The sequence below is a fragment of the Hetaerina americana genome, unplaced genomic scaffold (genome assembly GCF_022747635.1).
Source record: "Hetaerina americana unplaced genomic scaffold, ioHetAmer1.1.p SCAF_7, whole genome shotgun sequence".
Taxonomy (NCBI): Eukaryota; Metazoa; Arthropoda; class Insecta; order Odonata; family Calopterygidae; genus Hetaerina; species Hetaerina americana.
In genome coordinates this window covers 67,081,351-67,100,007 of record NW_027287316.1, presented here as the reverse complement: position 1 = coordinate 67,100,007, position 18,657 = coordinate 67,081,351, and the positions used below count along the sequence as shown (strand labels likewise).

The 18,657-nt window shown below is 39.4% G+C and overlaps 1 protein-coding gene across 2 annotated transcripts in view; it reads left to right on the top strand.

Annotated features, from left to right (window-relative positions):
- The window catches only part of LOC139696399 (glutathione S-transferase 1-like), a 196,746-nt gene that overhangs the window by 71,352 nt on the left and 106,737 nt on the right, over positions 1-18,657 (top strand). The window lies entirely within an intron of this gene.

Below are 18,657 nucleotides of genomic sequence, written 5' to 3'. Positions count from 1 at the left end.
TTTCATTGGAGGATTCCACAGTAGGAAATAACAAGGAGTGAAATTGACCTAACGCCTTAAGGAACGAGGCTGACCTGACGATCGTGCAAGATCTATCATGATGATGATGATGTAAATGGAGAAGGCACAGCGTACACAACGGCAACAATATAATGAAGTTTACCGAGCGACTACGGGGGAGGGGCGGGAAGGAGTTTTTCGTCCCATTCCCTGTCATGGAGAAATTCCAAGAAAGTGAGCCTGGAAGTTTACTCTAATTGGAGACGCTGGTGGGAGTAAGGGAGGGTAGGGATGGGAATCGGTTTGAAGGAGGGGTAGGAATAGAATGGGGAAGAAAGGCTCGCTCGATTAGGAGAAACGCGATACCGGGACAGTACTTAAAAGGGCCGCGGGGGGGGCAATGGGTGGCGCCTAAGAGCTTGGAAACCAATTCCGCCCTTCCGTCTCCTTTCACTCAATCTCCCCACGATCCATCCAACCCCCTCCTTCCCCCAGGACCACCTCAGCCAGTGCCACCCTCCACATTGGTAGTATATACAAGTCCCCCCGCCGGACCCCCTGCTCTTCCTTCCCCCACTCTTCCTCTCCGGAGCAGCTCCTATCAGGCCCCGCCCCAACCCCCAAGCAAACAAACATTCACTCAAGGGGTGGGAGACCTTCTTCCGAGCAGGTCACTGAGAGGGGTGATGGAGGGGAGGGTGGGCCTACGTCAAAAGGCGCCTCCCTCCTCCCCTACTCTATCTCTCTCCCCCCCTCTCTCTATCTATTTATCTTTCTATCTATCTCTACCTATCTATTTTTCTTTCTTTATCTATCTCTCTCTTTATTTATCTCTCTCTCTCTGTCCATCTATCTATTTGTCTCTCTCTCTAGTTATCTATCTCTCTCTAGCTCTCTCCCTATACATCTATTTCTACCAATCTATCTCTCTATCTTTATATCTAACTCTCTTTAATTCTAATAATCGGTTTCACTTTCAATGCAATAATTTCAGAGTGTAAAAATCATTCGCCTTGACCGGGATACACTCTGAAATTATTGCATTGAAATGCATATTAGCGGATGACTCCGTTAAAAGTTACTGCTGCGGCATCTCCCGCAACATCCCTCTTTCAATCTATCTATTTCTCTATTTATCTCCATCATTCTCTATTTATCTCTCTCCCTATCTCTCTCAATCTCTTTATCTATTTTCCCATCTATCTGTATACCTATATCCCCGTCTATCTACCTCTCTGTCTCTCTCTATCTCTCTCAGTCTTTAAATTTCTTTCTCTCACTTTCTCTCCTTTTCCATTTTCTTTCAAATTCTCCTTTCTCCCACGTTTCGACTGCGTTCACACCAAGTGCACCTCAACTCCTTCCCATTGATGTCCCAGCTGTCCTCACTCTGGGAGGGAACACATACTTGCAAAAAATTGCTGCAGAAAGAGAGTAAGCGTCACAGGTATGCTTGAGGAATTATTTCGGGATCCTCTTGATCCAAGAAGAGAGCAAAAAGACTTTTAAAAAGGTTTCTTTCAACACCGAGGAAATTATTATGGCAACATATTATGTTGGTGGGTTCGATCACAGGTATAAAATAAGAGAGATACGTATTCACCAACGGATTCATGGGCTTATTCCTCCTTCGCACGATGCACACAAGCATAACAACATGGAACCCAAGCGCCGGAATGTATTGAATTGAAAACTAATACCAGTGTTTAAGTATAGTATCCAACATACATTCATATGAACGCATGAACTAATATCCATGCATGCATGCATGGATAGTACCCTAACAGTCCTCGCCACACGCCTTTTCGGTGGCTTTGGCGGCTTTGTACAGATTATGATGTATTTCCGGACACACGTTCCTATATCTGTCTGCTTGAAAAATCTCTCAGCAACTTTCTATTAATAAATTTCTTCTCTTTCAACTCTTATCTTATTCCAATCTCTCCCCTTTTGTTTAAATGACCCTCCAAATATCATTCCATCTCGTTTTTGGCCTTCTTCCTGGACTAATTCCCTGAAATATCATCTCAAATATCTTGTTTTCTTTGGCGTCCAGTGGATTGTTTTGTTACTGACCTGAAACCAGAAGTCCTTTTTAATATGAGCCTCTTAAATTAATAATTTTCCCACCACGACTTTTAAAACATTGGTTCTTCATACACATATAAGGATTAATTGCATGGTATTCTACGCAAAACATTAAAATTTTTATGTTTTCTATATGATATCTGTTATCATCCGCATAGCATTTTGATACTAAATTTTTCGTTGAGAGGTTCGTAAAGAACATGGCAAACTACGAATCATAGACGTGGAACATTTGAAAAGTACGTAGACTAGCGAAGAATAGAAGTCTTGGAAGCTTGGTGGAGGAGGAAAATGCTGAAGATAGAATGGAAAGACAAAGTGAGAAACGAGAAAGTATAGAGAGGAGCGAAAGAGGAAAGGACCATATTGTGAACTCTATGGCAAATAAGAAATATGGCTGGAAACACCTTGAGGCAAAATGGATCAATTAAAAACATAATAGATGGGAAAATTAAAGAGAAATCTTGCGAGTAAGACCAAGAGACAAGTACAAAGGACAAGTTAAGTATGACGTAAAAGAGAGATGCTATCAGGGGGTGAGGGGAATAAAACTATGAATAGAATAATGGAGGGTTGCATTAAATTAGTCTTAGGACTGGAATACTGATGATGATGATAATTCTATATGTTATTGCAAGTGTCTAATTGAGATGTTTTGTGTGTCGTATAACATCTCTCCCACCTATTATAATATGTCACCGATAATATGGAACGTCATACATTTCTATTTGCTCAACTGGTGATAAAGGAGTAAAATAAATATGTATTTTATCATATTCTGCGGGTCAGTGCAATCTCAACCCCACGACTCCACGATTAAATGTTATATTTTAGTCATTTGAGCTCTCTTTTTCTTACATCCAATTTTATAATCGATCTCCAAGAATCATTGCCAATCATGCTCATCAAAAATCTCAACTCCCTCTATCCTCCCCTCACTCCTCTTTCTCACATAGACATGGAAAGATATGAAAATAACTCATTCAACAACTTCACCAAAACATTCTTACTTCTAAATCAACTTTTAAAAGGTACATAAAAAGCCAATGCTAGAGTGTGTGGCGGGAGTTGATTTTACATAAGGCATGCAAAATCAACAAATTAATATGTTCTTAATTGTTAGCTGCAATGAATATTTTTTGATGACTACAGTCACATAAACTATGGCATCTAAATGATTTATAATTCTCTACGCATACGAGAAGATATGTTAGTGGAAAGGACAATACATAAGGCTAGATGAGATAATCACTGCATACTAGAATACTTTTCCCGACTGGCGCGGTCGGATAGTGTTATTCTGATCCCTTATCGTCGGTGGGAAAAATGACATTTTCATCTATTTGTTATGCACTTAATCTCTCTAATTTTATTGACATGATCTCTCCAACGTAGTACGGTGGGATGATGATACATTTTCAACATCACTGCTAAAGACTCCCAATTTATGGAAGAGCTTCAAACTGTAATTTAACCTTCGCTCCGTGAATGATTCCCAACTTAGCCTCTCTAATATTTTTATGCACAACTAAATTTATCATAACAGCATTTTATAAATCTAGCTCTATGCTGCACACGATCCAATTCGTCAATTAGTCCAACTTCATGAGGATCCCATGATACACTATCAGCCTTTTCTAAATGAGGTCTAACGAGCGAAAGATAACATTGCTCTTTAAACCTTCCCGTCACATTTCACCCTTCTAACAATTCCCAATTTTTGTCTAGCTGGTCCATATTTGAAGAATATACTAATATACACACCGACGAAAAATTAAGACGCATCGTGATTTATTTTCAGTGCAGATATTTTCCGGCTTTGGTGTAGATTTTAGGGTCAAAGGAAGCCCTCTTCATATGGAACTAAAGTGCACTCTTGGATCACTAAAGTGCACAACTATCTTTTGGGTCACTACTTAAGAATAGGCTTATATAAAGAAGGGCATTCCTTTATCGGATTTCCCACCTATTCTGCAAGTGACCTCAGATCTTGGTTACATCCCCTAATAACTACTACTCCTACACGCGTTGGTTCCGATTGAAAATTTCACCGCGAATTACATTCTGTAGAAATCCACACAAATATCTTATAGTTTCTTTTGATAATCACAGAATTGCGTTTTTCTTAAGATTTTCCTTCGACAACCTGTGTAGGTTCTCTTCATGGGTTTGGAAAACCTAGTGTGTATTTGTATGGGTAAAACTGAGGAACGTTTGGATTAGATTGGATTTTGATGCACATTATCCCCATGGCACGATTGTTTTCAGAAATGGGCATTATTTTAGATCTGTGTATTTTTGCCTGAACTGTATATTGTTTCTAGTCTGACGGTATATTAACCATTGTCAGTTATAAAAATAATATTATTGTTATTCCCTGTCCGTTGGTGGTTTCCCACCGATTTCAACTTCGTTTAGAATTAAAATAATCGTAGGTATACACTCCAAGGAATTAGAAAAACACGGATCCGAAAGAATAAAGTTCATACAGGTATGACCATTAGTGTGACAATACATGGCAATATATTTATACATCTATAAAAATATATATATATATATGTATGTATGTATGTATGTGTGTATATATATGTATACATATACATATATATATATATATGTATGTATGTATGTATGTATGTGTGTATATATATGTATACATATATATATATATATATATATATATATATATATATATATATATATATATATATACATATATATCCTCTCTTCTCTCTCTCATTTTCTTTCAAATTCTCACCCCTCCTCCCAACCCTCCTCATCCCTCCACGCCACGAGTGCACAGGGCCTCCTTCCTATTCTCGGCTTCCTTTCAAGAAACCAATACCCTCCCTCTCCTCCTCCAACAAACACTCTCCCCACCGTCCAGAGCGGCTTCCTCCTCCATCACCAGCCTCATCCCACAACTATATCCCTCCTCGGCGAGAGCCAAGCGATGTGGGCACTTAAACCGAGCATTATCGTGGGGCTCATGACTCCCTGAGAGCTTTGGGTAGCAACAGAACCAGAAGTCGCATCATTCTGATTACCTAGCACCGCAGCAGCATTCAAAATCGGCAGGTTGAATCTCGGAACAACATAGATACACGTGTCGATGTAGGACTACATCGCAATTCATTAGACGTAAGATCTCTTTAGCGATGATCCTGAAAAGGACCATCATACTAAGGTAGAAGATATCATGGCAATAAGAAGAGACAGATCAAGTGTAAAATTGACAGATTTAAGTTGTCATTTTGCCCGAGAATAATTAGAAAGAATATTAGAGGTGTCCTGTCCTTCTAGAAGAACACAGCAGGACATAAGTTTCCTAGCCATCAACCGGCGGAATCGTTATGGGTCCAAATTATTTTGATAGATTAGATCGCCGGGATAACTTAAGAGAGATGGACACCGTCACAGACAGATTCAAGTACTCGTTCTTCCCTCGCAGGATACTAAATCATGGCTAAATTCAACCCAACGGACCGAAAGAATTAGGGTAGTAGTAGTAGTATTTAGGGGAGGCTACCGACAGCTGAGGTCATTTGCGCCATTAGGGATGGACAGGAAAGGATGAACGGTGGAGAGAAACCCGGCGTCGGCATTAGCCTACTCTTTACGAAATGCGCTAAGGGGTTCGCAGTTTAGCGTCCCATCCGACGGACGGCGTGCTCACTCAAAGTGCTCTCCACAAAGCACCTCCAGTATGGATCGAGATATCACTGAAAAATATTCAACACCGCTGGGATTTGAAGGGCCCACCCGGGCCCTCTGGATGAGAAGCCACCGCACCATCTGGATCCCCGCCGAAAGAATTAGGTCTTAGCCACTTAACCACTCATTTTCGAACCGCGGGAAACAGAATTACAACTTGAGGGAAATTTTCAACCTGTGGTCACCTTTCGAAATCTGGTTTGCAATAAAATAAGGGTTGTCAATGAAGTAACTTACATTTCGGCCTAGCGTGGGGGTGGGTAGGGCTAGGGCCACAATCTTGGTGTCTAAACGTCCCTACACTCAGTGTAAATCCCGCTGTGGTGGTGTGTAGACTGTGGTTCTTCTACTTTGCTCTCTGAGAACTGTTAAAATGGGCGCTGCTATGGAAAATCTAGCAATTTGTGAAGTTCGATCTGCAATTAGGTTTTTAATGGCAAAAAATCACAAGCCAATTGAAATGCACAGGTAATTTTGAGAAGTGTACGGAGACGGAATAATGAGTTAAGGTGGAGTTAGGCAGTGGTGCGTTCAGTTTAAAAATGGCAGCACCAATTTTCACGACGAGGACCAAGGTATCAAGTTACCCGTTGCTGGTGAAAATTTACGAATGAATTTCGTCTTTAAATATAAAATGAAACCCACAGCCCAAAATATTTACACAATACAATGTACTCTTTATGATGTCAGATATGTTATAAAAAATGAATTCTGGTACACGTTGGGCGATTTCCAAGCACTTTACACATTAAAGTTTTTTATAAATTAAATAAAACATATTTTATGAACATTTTATTGGTTCAAAATCAGAGTTTTCGAAACACATTTGGTTTCATATAATATGATGCTGAACTCGCACCCTGAATGAGTTATGCAGTCAGGAAGGCCGTAAGACCGAAAATAACTTCGTATATAAATGGCCGTACCCAAGCGGGAGTTTCGATTTCCAAAAATATCTTCCCAAATGGTACTTGAATGAAATAAAAAGGCAAGGCATCTCCACCGATCTTTATCGAAATTTCGAGTGATCAAAGGTCAAACCTTCGTTGATCAAAGTTACGTGGAATTCTTTTTTGAGATTCAAAATAAATAAAATTTCACCCCAATTCAATTTCATTCGATAGAATACCAGCTTATGCTTTCAACAAACTTCACAAACCGTGCTTAGTTTAAATAAAACCGACGTTATATTGCAATAATAGAGTCGTTTGGGAAGAATACAAGGCATGCAATGTTATAGAATGGCTTCTGCGTCGTCATTCTGAACTTATAAGTGTAGCGCTGGTCTCTCTCTCTCTCACTCTTTCTCCATCTTTCTTCTCTTAACGCTCCCTTTTTTTTAGACCTGCCATCTCTCCTGTCCCACCCTTCTTCTTATGAAGTGCTCAAAACTTAAGTGGATAGAAGCCAGGATAAGAAGTAAAAAATAAAAAGTCTTTTGTGGCCTACTGTAGTGAAACATGAGTTACACTTGAAACCATAACTGCCCGAGTCCTATAGATCTATCTCCCAGGTCCTTCCGGAAACGTCAGGAGGATATACTATATCATTATTTTTTTCTTATTCCTCTTCTTTAATCGCGCCAGCCTTTTGAATCTAAACAGATGCCGCTTCTTCTGACTAAGAAATTTGTTTTTCTCAATATCCGCCACTGTTTACCTCGTTCCAAACCAGGTTATGGATCCTTTACGTATTTTTTTTAACATTCCCTCCTTTTCTCTTCACTGCCCTTTTCTCTCCTTCTCTCTTCCTCTCTCTCTCTCTATGCCCCTCATCCCTCAAATCCTTCTCTCAAAGCCGTCTTCGCCGTCCATCCGATTCCATTTCATCCAACAATAAACATTCCCAGAACTCCCTCCGCCTACCGCCTGAGCGGCAAGCACAACGTTCCGATCCCCTATGGATTCCGAGGCTTGTTCCTTCACTCGAATTTCGTTTCGCTTTTCCGAATGCCACCGCCCACCCCCCCAGGAGCGAGGGTTTGGAATAAGCTCTCCGACGGTGCGTGGAGAGGGAGAGAGAGTTTAACGGAATGTGAAATAATAATAAAATAAAATGGCAATTTTCCACAGCGATTTATTTCGTTCGACGCGTGTCGATGCACACGAGCCGTCATTCGAATCTACGCAGTAAGCCGCGCTTAAAGTCGCCGCGAGGTCGAGTGTTGTGGCCTGGGGAGGGATATTAAGGCACTAGCCATTCAAGCAAAAAGGTCAGCCGCACATGTAAGTGAATAAACATTTTGTTCATGTACGCAAACACGCACGCAAATATGTCCGCCCATAATCACAAGGAAATAAACTCTATTTTTGTCTAAATCAAGTCATTTTCAATAATACATTCAGGAGCCTGGGTTCTAATATGGTTATATATAAAATATTATATATATAAAGACAGCTATATATAAATTAATAATTATGGTTGTATATATAACCATAATTATTTATGTTTATTGCCGTATTATATATAATACAAATAATAACAATGGAGCACAAAAATATACATAGAAAACACATAAGAGGACACTCACATTTAAGATAGTTTGAACTTTCGGTACATATTCCTTTTTTAAAGGGCTTTTGCTTTTGAAAAAAGGAAGTTATGTTGTCACACCCTGTGCGCGTGTGTATAAATAAATAAATAAATATATATATATATATATATATATATATATATATATATATATATGTGTGTGTGTGTGTGTGTGTGTATATATATATATATATTTATTTATATATATATATATATATATGTGCGTGTGTATATAGTATTATTGATAATTGCAAGGTCAATCAAAGGTTTACCTGTTTTCTACTGCAGCGCAGTTTTCTACTGCAGTCATTTGATCCTAGGTATCTAGTCAACCTAGTCTTATCTAGTACTTAGACTCATTTTAAATCCTTGTTGTTAAATTCGTTTAAAATGAGGAAGTCAGGAAGTTCCATCATAGTTTTTCGAAGAATTAAACACATAACAAAGATGAAAGTGTCATGTAGAAGATCATAGAGGTCAACACATACATCAAACCGGGGACTTGAAAGCTAAATCATGATGAAACAATGTATTAATAGGGATATTGAACAAACAATGACACTTTTCCACTAGATATTGATTCAAGTCAAGATTCATTTCGTGTCACTTTCAAATTTTCAGGTGCAAACTACTTGTAACGTCCAAGTACCGATGTTTTCTTTTTGGTGTTGACAAACTAAGTATACTATATATGAATACATTAAAATGGAAACTCTTAAAGCCCAAGGCTATAGGAATTTTTAGTTAATGTTTATTAATTTACGAGGCCGTAGAGCTCATGTTCATTATCATATTCGTATTCCACCATATCACGACTAAAACTACGCAATTTGTTATCGATAGAGAAAATGAAAATGATAAAGATGATGCTTCACTTCTGAAAACCATAGCTACCAAAGTAAGCCAATTTGGGAAAGTGCTCAATCATCAACAGCTGTGCATTCTTTGCCAGTTTTTTTTTATTAATATACGTGCCGGCTGATTTCGGCATTCTGTGCGTCACCATTTGGATTTTAAGTACGAGAGCGTCTTCGCAATTCCATTTCGCATTTGTTCTAGAATCCAATGCATCATGTCCCTCGTCCCCTTTCGTGTAAGCCGCGAACTGGGTGATTTATTGGAAAACTGTCGATCTGAGATAACGCTTCGATGACCTCACTCAAGAGCTTAGTCGTATGAGACTGTCAGAAGACATTTAAATCGAAAATACAATGGGGAAATTGTTTTCAAGAGGTTGTATTATCTATTTGGCCTATCACCCACTGCCACACTTCCTAGCGGCAGATTTATTAGGCAGCATGTAGATTAATAGATATTTCTCTCCATGTTTATTAGATGTTCGGTACACAATGGCTATTTAAAAGGGGTGATTGAGCAACCTAAACAATTGCAGATGCCAAAAATGTGAGGAATATTCTCCAATTCTCCTGGAGTTCTATTTGTACAAATCGTTACCAACTATCACAAAATAATAATTTTTGAATGCATATGAAACGTACGATATGTTTATGTACCGGTATTCGTCGTCATTGGATTGTTTGAACTGATCATCGGAAACCACTTTGAGGGCATCTATGTGAGTACTGCAATTTTGGTTACTCCTTGGACAAATTCTCTGTGTTTACTTTTAAGTTAATCACCACGCATTATTGATGCTTGTTGACGCCGATTGGTTAGGGAAAAAAACTTGCGGTCATTGTTGCGTTGTCAGTTTAAAGACAAATGAAAGTTCTCTCGACCAACTACTGATTTTTTTTCTTTCCAACCACCTCTACGTAACATAAAGACGCTTCAAAATCTTCTTCTGTACAATTATGTATTTTAAATGCTCCAATTCATGTATACCTGTATTGAGTTGGATTGTATGAAAACTCATATATTATGTATATTACTCAGTCCCCTGCAAGCCACCGACAACGAAAACGTAATTCGGATCCCTTATCGTTTTTGGGAAAAATGACATCTTAAATCTATTTGTTCTACACTTAATCTCACTATTCTGATTTTCATGATTTCTCCTACTGAGGTACGATGAGGCCAATAGTACATTTTCAACATCACTGCTAAAGAGACATTCTTCCAATTTATGCAAGAGATTTAATCTGTAATTTTTCCTTCGCTCCGTGAGTGATTCCCAACCCAACTCCCCCATTCATTTTGATGAGCAACTAAGGTTATCACAACAACGTTTAACCAATCTCCACTACGCTGCACGTGATATAATTCGTCAATAAATTCAACTTCATGAGGAACTCTTCATGCATCCAAGGCGTCAAATTCAGTCCTTCTCTCCGAGCCTTCCTGATTGTTCGAATGAGGAATGCGGATTAAAATGTAAACACTTTTCAAACTAACTTGCGAAAAAGATTGTTTCAATAGGAGTAAAAAGAGTGGTTAGTATATCAACATTGTAGCGGAGATGTGTCTCACTACGGAATAAACCAACCAGGTATCAATGACGAAAGGCAATAGAGCAAACCCCACGCATGGTTTTATTAAATCATCAAGAGATGTCGCAATTAAAGCATGCGAGTCAGGCGTGCACTTGGCTAGCTTCAGAATTTCAATACACATGCTAAAAAACTGAAAATATTCGCCTACTTTTACACAATTAATCTAATCAAATTTTTTATATAACACATAGGCATTTAAACTATTGTTTTACTTTTAAGATTATAAAATATAATTCTGTGATCTCCAAAAGTTTTCTTTGTTATTTTTTATAAGGCTGTTCTAGCCAAGTCTGGCTCCCCCCCTGGGAAGAAAATGAGAATGTACACCAAAAAACAGGCATAGAAAAACTCTCAGATCTCCTACTAACAAGGTGTAAAACATACTATGATAAGTTAAAAGAAAACCCAAATGGGGCTATGACATACACAAAAATAAATAAAATAGGCCCCTATGATAAATATAAGAGACCTAATAATGTCACACTCCAATAATAATACGGAAAATAATTAAATAAATATAAAAAGGGCAAAACAACGATGCTGGTGGTGCTCCAGAAAGAAAAAGGAATTATATACTGAGACACAGAGCATAAGCCCAACTAGGCGACCTCTGATAAACAAAGCCGCCTAAAAACGGCAAGGCAAGTCGTCGTGGGTATGAATACAGTTCATTACAACCACTTGTCAAGTTCATAAGTTTGACCTGAAGTTTTGCACAGTACAGGAGATTGATCGCGTTGCCAACGATCGCGTGCAATGCTAATGCCGACCATGAGAATTCTAGATTGTGATCCAATGAAATCTATACTGAATGAATGAAATCTACACTGAATTAAACCTACGCTAGGAATTCGGACAGATTTGAACCACGGGGGGACATCTAAGGACAGATAGATTTAAGCCGCCATTTTTTCCACGAACGATAAGGGATCAAAATACCCTATATCTGATCGCGCTTGGTGGGGTTATATTTTTTGGTATCAAAAGCATTAGGGTGTGTAATAACACCGTTGCAGTGGCTTGCAAGGTGCCATGTACGAGATCAGTCCCAAAAGTAGTATGACTTATTATATCCCGGATAGACAGACGGAAGGACGGTGGTTTCTCTGACTGGGTTCGAGGGAGATGTGTCTCAGAAAAGGCCGGTGGCAGTTGGCTTCCAACCTTTACGGAGTGCGGATCATTCGTTTGCGAAACCTTTATAATGTCTTCAATCGGCCATTTTTTCTTCTCCCTCCAAATTTTCCTGAAATGCCTACCGACATAAACAAATGAGAAACCACGCCAAGGAAATCACAAAATTAAACAAAAGAGAACCCTCGAAAGACCGCTTTCAAAATGTTCACGTGAAAATACATAAATAACCGTTGAATATACGAATTAAATTTAGAAAATGAAATTTCCTACGAAATGTCTAGGGCCTGTGATTTACGGAGATATTCATTTTTAGAATTTTGATTGCTCTCATAATACTCGCTAACCCTGCGAGAGATTCAATAATGTACTTTTGATATGTCAAATTTTCAACTATAAATAAAAGCAATCCAGTGTCTCTAAATCTCTGAGGGAATGTTGAATTAAAAAAAAAGGGAAATAGATTTTATAATTTGCCCATACAATAATTCAGTTGGTATGATCATATGTTGCCAAGTATCAATTATGTTGATGTTATGGATACTGTATAGTTGATGCCCACTTCGAGTTTAAGGCTTATCTTCTCCTAAATCCTTTGATCTCTCCATTTTTTCTTCGGAGACCGTATCCCATTCTTGAATCAGACGTCTCACAAAAGGCCATTATCCCAATAACTATGAAGTTCGATATTCCCTTCCCACCCCAACCTTTCGCCCAATCCCCACATTTCTGTCTGCCCCCTTTTGTTCATCGTAAACGGATGTGCCCCCTTATTTTATATCAAAGGAAATGACTAAAAGAGGCGACACCAAAATACCTAGTGGTTCTTCTACATAATTCGTGTTTTTCTATGTTTTTTTATTTCTAAGATGAAAAAAAAATACTTCAAAAACGTTATAAAATACACTTTGATGTTAAGATGCAAGATGAAAGAAAAATGAAAATTAAAATTTGAGAAACTTTTAACAGCTTTTGAAAGCATAACATTATAATGTTTTATCCTGTAAATATTTATATATTCGATCCTTGGGGTACTTTACGGCAAGTCAAAAGCCCCTCCCCTACCTCAACTGCATGAATTCATATCCCCAGTCACAGTCCTTACGACCTTATGGCAAATTAAAATTCTCGGTATCCATCTACCATACCTCCTTTGGATTTCACCAAATAATTCCCTCACCTCCCCAACCATGCCTAGCACTTTCTCGTCTGTTTTTCTTTCTGTCCACTTCAACTTTTCCATCCTTCTCCAAACATTTCAAAAGTCGCCAATCCAAGGACATCGTCTTGCTTTAAGAATTACGAGTATCTTTCAGCACCATAGAAAACCACGCTCCTTCGACACATTTTTTTTCTCTACATTCTTAATCAATGTTCATGCCATAAAGTACCTCCTCTTCGCGAAAGAATCATAAACGTAATTATCCTTCTTATGTCCCAACCACTGAGGCTATCCTGGTCCAGAACGCTTCCCAGATAGATAAACTGTTCCAGCTACTCTAATTTTTACCTTATTTAATTCTAAGTATTGAAAAAACTTTCTTCTTACTTTACACTATATTACTTGTATTTTTTTCTCTATTTATTCATACTTTATTCTCGCCTTCATGCTCTCTAAAAAACCTATTCTAATATACCACCACAGACCTTTAAGGTTAAACATTGTCTCAAAAATTTTTCTGCCTTTTTCGGATTTAAAATACGTATTCAAATCCAACTGTATCTAATAGGGCTGCCCAGAAAGTAACCTGCGATTGCATGTAGCGAGCGAAGTAGTGGAGGGAGACGAATGTTTGCTGTATTGACATACACACCAGAGCAGTACGGCTCGAGCTGCAGTGTTTGGAAGGCCACGCCGCTTGTCGTTCGTTTAAATTAGCGAGAAAAATGAACAGTATAATTGGAAATCCTGCCAAATTTAAAATCCGTTTGGTAATATGCTTTACACTGGCAATATACTTCAAAGCTGTTGACATTCATCGGGAAATTTGCGCTGTGCATCGACCAAGTAATGAGTGACAGTTTTGTGCGTCAGTGGTATTATTAGTTTAAGAGTGAACGGACAAATGTCCATGATGCCCAAGAACTGACCATCCAGCAGTTCATCTTTCACAAGGCTAGGCCGACCACTGCGGTCTTCGTCGTGAGCATCGGTGCGGCCATTTTTAAACTGAATGCACCTTTGCCTCACTCCACCTTCATTCATTATTCCATCTTCGTACATCTCACAAAGTTGCCTGTGAATTTCAATTGGCCTATGGTATTTTGCCAGTAGAAACCTAATCACAGACCGAACTTCACAACTCGAGGGGTTTTCTATTGCAGCGCACATTTTAACAGTTTGCAGTGAGCAAAGTAGAAGAGTCACAGTCTGCACCGTACCACAGCAGGATGCGTACTGAGTTTAAGGACATTTAGACATCAAGATGGTGGCTTTAGTCCTACCCACCGCCACGCTAGGTCGAAACGTCAGTTAATTTCTTGACAGCCCTCGTAAATTTACTTTCGTATCTTCATTTCGCTTCTCGTTACGAGGCTTAAATTTCACCCGTTTTGACATCCGGTTCGTTTTGATTGCCCTCCTCCCAGTTTTCAGCTGCGTTGGGACGTGGATTTCATTTTCCTCGCCCGCGCGAGGAAACCTTTTGCGTCAACCTGCAACCAATTGCGTCGGGGTGCTAAAAGGATCACAGAGCTATCGCCGACCCTGTTAGTCTGGGGGAAAACGTTTGTGGCAAAGAGCTCCCTTTCAACATATCATCTTCACCTCACCTCCACATGGTGCCGGGCGAAGGTGATCGAGGGGAAGAGGAACACCCCCTCCACCCCCCAGCCCCTCCCCCATCCATCCCTCTTAAGTCCCATGCTTCCCCCTCACCCTTCTCCTCCCCACCCACTCCATTCTCAAGAGTCCTTTCAACGCCGAGTCTCCGAGTTGTCGGTTCGCTCCATTTATTTCGCCCCGTCACAATCGTCCCCCCTTATCGCCCCTCCGTAACCCCCCCCTTCCTCCCCCTCCTCCCCCTTCTCCACCCAACCTCCATTCATTTTGCGGCCCCACAGTTCCCCTTCTTCCTTCCCTTCCCTCTCCCCTTCGCACCGTAAATGTTTTTGTTCTAATGTCAACGGTCCTCGAGGACTATTAAGAAAACGGTTGGCTTCAAATGGAGAGGTCTTTCCCTCGTTCCGAATCCTTTGGTTTCCACCTACCCACCGGCAGTTCTCTTTTTGAGAGATTATCCGAAGAAAAAAACATTACAAATTTGATTCTCCTTTAGCCAACGTCATGTTCATTAAGCTCGCCAATTTCAATTCGTGGTTCAATTCAAGTTTCGGTTTTGACGCATGCTTCCGATTTACCCTGACAGAAGGGAAGAGAAATTTTGAAGACTCCGGACATGAGACTTGGGCGAAATCATTTCTCGATGAACGAAAATTACTTTTTTAATACGTATATTTTCACTACCTATGTTTCGTCGCTATGAGACATCATCTGATGAGAACGAAACTTTTTCTCTCTTTGGTCCATTCTTCAACTTCTTATGATGGCCTCTCCTTTTTTTCCTGCTGTCCAATTCCTTTTTTTGAACTATCCAACGTTTGTACTAAAATATTATCTCATAAACAATTGAATATGAGGTGAAGCATATACCTTATGGCGTTTTCTCTTCAGCCATTTTCTTCCAATATCAAACCCAACAATTTCCATCCCTCCTCTTCCGGCTTAAGTTCCTCCATCTTCTTAAAGTTGTAATTTTTTAAAGCCGTCTGCACAAACTAATTTTTCAGTTAAGCAGTATTTTCCCAATTTTCTTTCGCTAGTTATGTCTAATTTAGAATATTTATTATTATATTGAATCCTAATTAAGTAGGACTAATAGCCAAATTGGATTGCGTGCAGCGTAGAGGAGCTAGATTTGTTAAACGCTGTTATGACAAACTGAGCAGCGTATCAAAATTATTAGAGAAATTAGGTTGGGAATCCCTTACGGGGAGATGGTTTAAACTACAGATTAAATCTCTTGCATGAATTGGAATGGCGTCGCTATGGAGATGATATTGAAAAGGTACACTTATTATTAGCCCCACTGTCATGCATTCCTTATTCCTCCAACAGACACTCCCGCATCTTTTCCCCCGTACGTCCTGACTATGTTTCAACATTAAGGTTGAAGAGGATGGGGGAGAGACAGCAGCCCTATCTCACTCCCCTCCCAATATCGAACCAACCCGCCCACTTTTCACCAATTCTAAAACAAACCTAGGAGAAACCATGTCAATAAAATTACAGATCAAATGTAAGACCGACAGATTTTAGATGTCATTTTTCTCGCGAGCGATAAGGGATAAGGATAACTATTAGTGACCGCGGTAGGGAGCAAAAATAATATTTTTCTTTTTCCTTTAAGTAGCCTAGTATGTAGCTTTGCCCTCATTCAATGTAATACATTGTTATTCTTGCCACTATCCTCTCTCGTATGCGTAGAGAAGTATAACTCATTTAGGTACCGTAGTGCTTGTGTTTGTACAAGTAGTTGTCATGGTGCCATCATTGGAATTCTTCTAATTTAGGTCTCCGTATCAAATTTAAATCACTGTCAGAATTATTTTCTTTTTCTGTGGCAGTATACCGAGTGTATTGTTATTTTTTCGTCGGTTGAAACTTTTTTTTCCAATCTTCGAGGATCAAGTGGCCTAAACGTAGAGTTTCCCAATAAGCGTGAGAAACTTTTCGTTCCTTCATGCAAAATTTTTAACGAATCGACTTTCTGATTATTATATTTCAGACGTATTTCGTTCAACTCCCAAATTTCAAATATATCCACACTCTATTCCGTTACTCCAAGAGTTATACAGATAGGCCCATCTAAAGTGGAGGGAGGATCTTAAACTTAACATTCAATTTTTTCATGCCTAATACAGGCTGTGAGCTACTCATATTTTTTACGAATGGCGTATATTTATCTTTGTTTGAATGATCTATCTACGAATGGTGATGGTGCTTCATCTGCAGATTTGACACCAGTCAATATTTCATTAACATGTTGGGTAGTTATTTTTCCAGCATTTTAAATAAGGAGGGTTGAAGAAGAGGGCAATCAATAAAGATAATTATGGAAATTAAGGTTAATTGGTTGAGGTATTGCATGAGAAATGAGTCCTTGCTGAAGACTGTGTTGGACGGATGATAGAGGACGAGGGAGGAAGATGTTGTTGCACATTGTAAAGATTGGAAGAAAGTGAGAAGAATGGCTCAAGACCGGAAGATATGAAGGTCAACCATGGGATAGCCAAACACAAGGCAGAAAGACCGATGTTGAGTGTTTTAAAGATGGTAGGGGACCTGGTATGTGTGCACCCCCTGTCAATCCTTATACCGATGGCATGTAGGGTGTAATGTATGTATATACAGAAGTGAAGCTGCATCTCTTGCAAATATTTTTCATTCTAAATTTTTCCTCATTCCCTCCTCAGTAGTCGTTTGATGAATATGGATTCACAAATTTTAGAAATTTCAACGGAATTCAATTATTCTTCGCTAGACCTTGTTTTGAATTTGACGTTTTGCTTTGGAAAGCTTAAGTTACCCACGTGAAACTGAAGAGAGTATATCACTCAGTGAAATGAAACAATTTGCGCTGAAACTCGAAGGAGTAACAAGGTATCTTCGGAGTTCAATTGGATGAAAACCTCGTCCCGAATTTGAAGGATACGGGTTCGAATCTCGGTCGCTGATGATTATATTTATTTCCCCGCAAAATGCCTTGCTTTCGTACGAAAACCTGTGGATGAATCTACCGAATTCATTTCTACCACTTTTTTCCCAAATTCTCTCCGATGAAGCCACCAATTTCATTTATCTTCAAATTAGCGAACACTTCCGTTCTATTCCTCGAGGAAAGGCAAGGGGAGGGAACTTCGACATCGGAAAATCACCAAATATTTTTCATCGAAAATTTTAAAATAATAAGACGGGACCATAGGGTGAGTGATGCCCCTTTTCCTCCCGGCCATTTCACGCGGGAGCCACGTGTGATGCTGGCCATTCTATTTCTGTTTTCTTGCAAGATGGCGTCCTCCGAATGGTGTGGACTTCCAACCCACACGCCCTCTCCCTCTCTCTCTCTCTCCCCACCCAACTCTTCCTCACTTTTCACACCCGCTCATTTCCAGAAGCCTCATACGTCATATTGCGACTTCACCTGCCGCCATCCCCCCCTCGATTCCCCTCGCCCCTCCACAGACTTCGACTCTTCCACGACCGCTCTCTCATTAAAAGGGTCCCAACTACCTCTCCCCTCCCACCATCCACCATCATCCCGTCTCCCCTAAGGTCTAACGGGGATCTCCTCTTGCTCATCTCAAGAATAATTCTGAATCTAAAGAATGTTTTCTTAATATCCCGGTCAAATGTAAATTTGCCAGCTATTTTCGTTCGCTTAATAAACTTAAAAAATATGATAAAAATATTATGCTAGCATTTTAAAACAGTATTACATATGATCGATGTGATAGATCACGATAAATATTAATTAATGATCTCCATGATATATTTCAGGTAACGGCGTTACTTCTCTTCAACTTCGCTCGTGGTTATCTTTCGCGTCGTTGGAAGACGCGGCATTATGTGGATATAAATATTTACTGTGAAATCACACTACGTTCACGAGTTGTAAAAAATCATACGATTACAAGAATAATTGTAGCTTATTTTAAATTATTCACCTTCTGATCA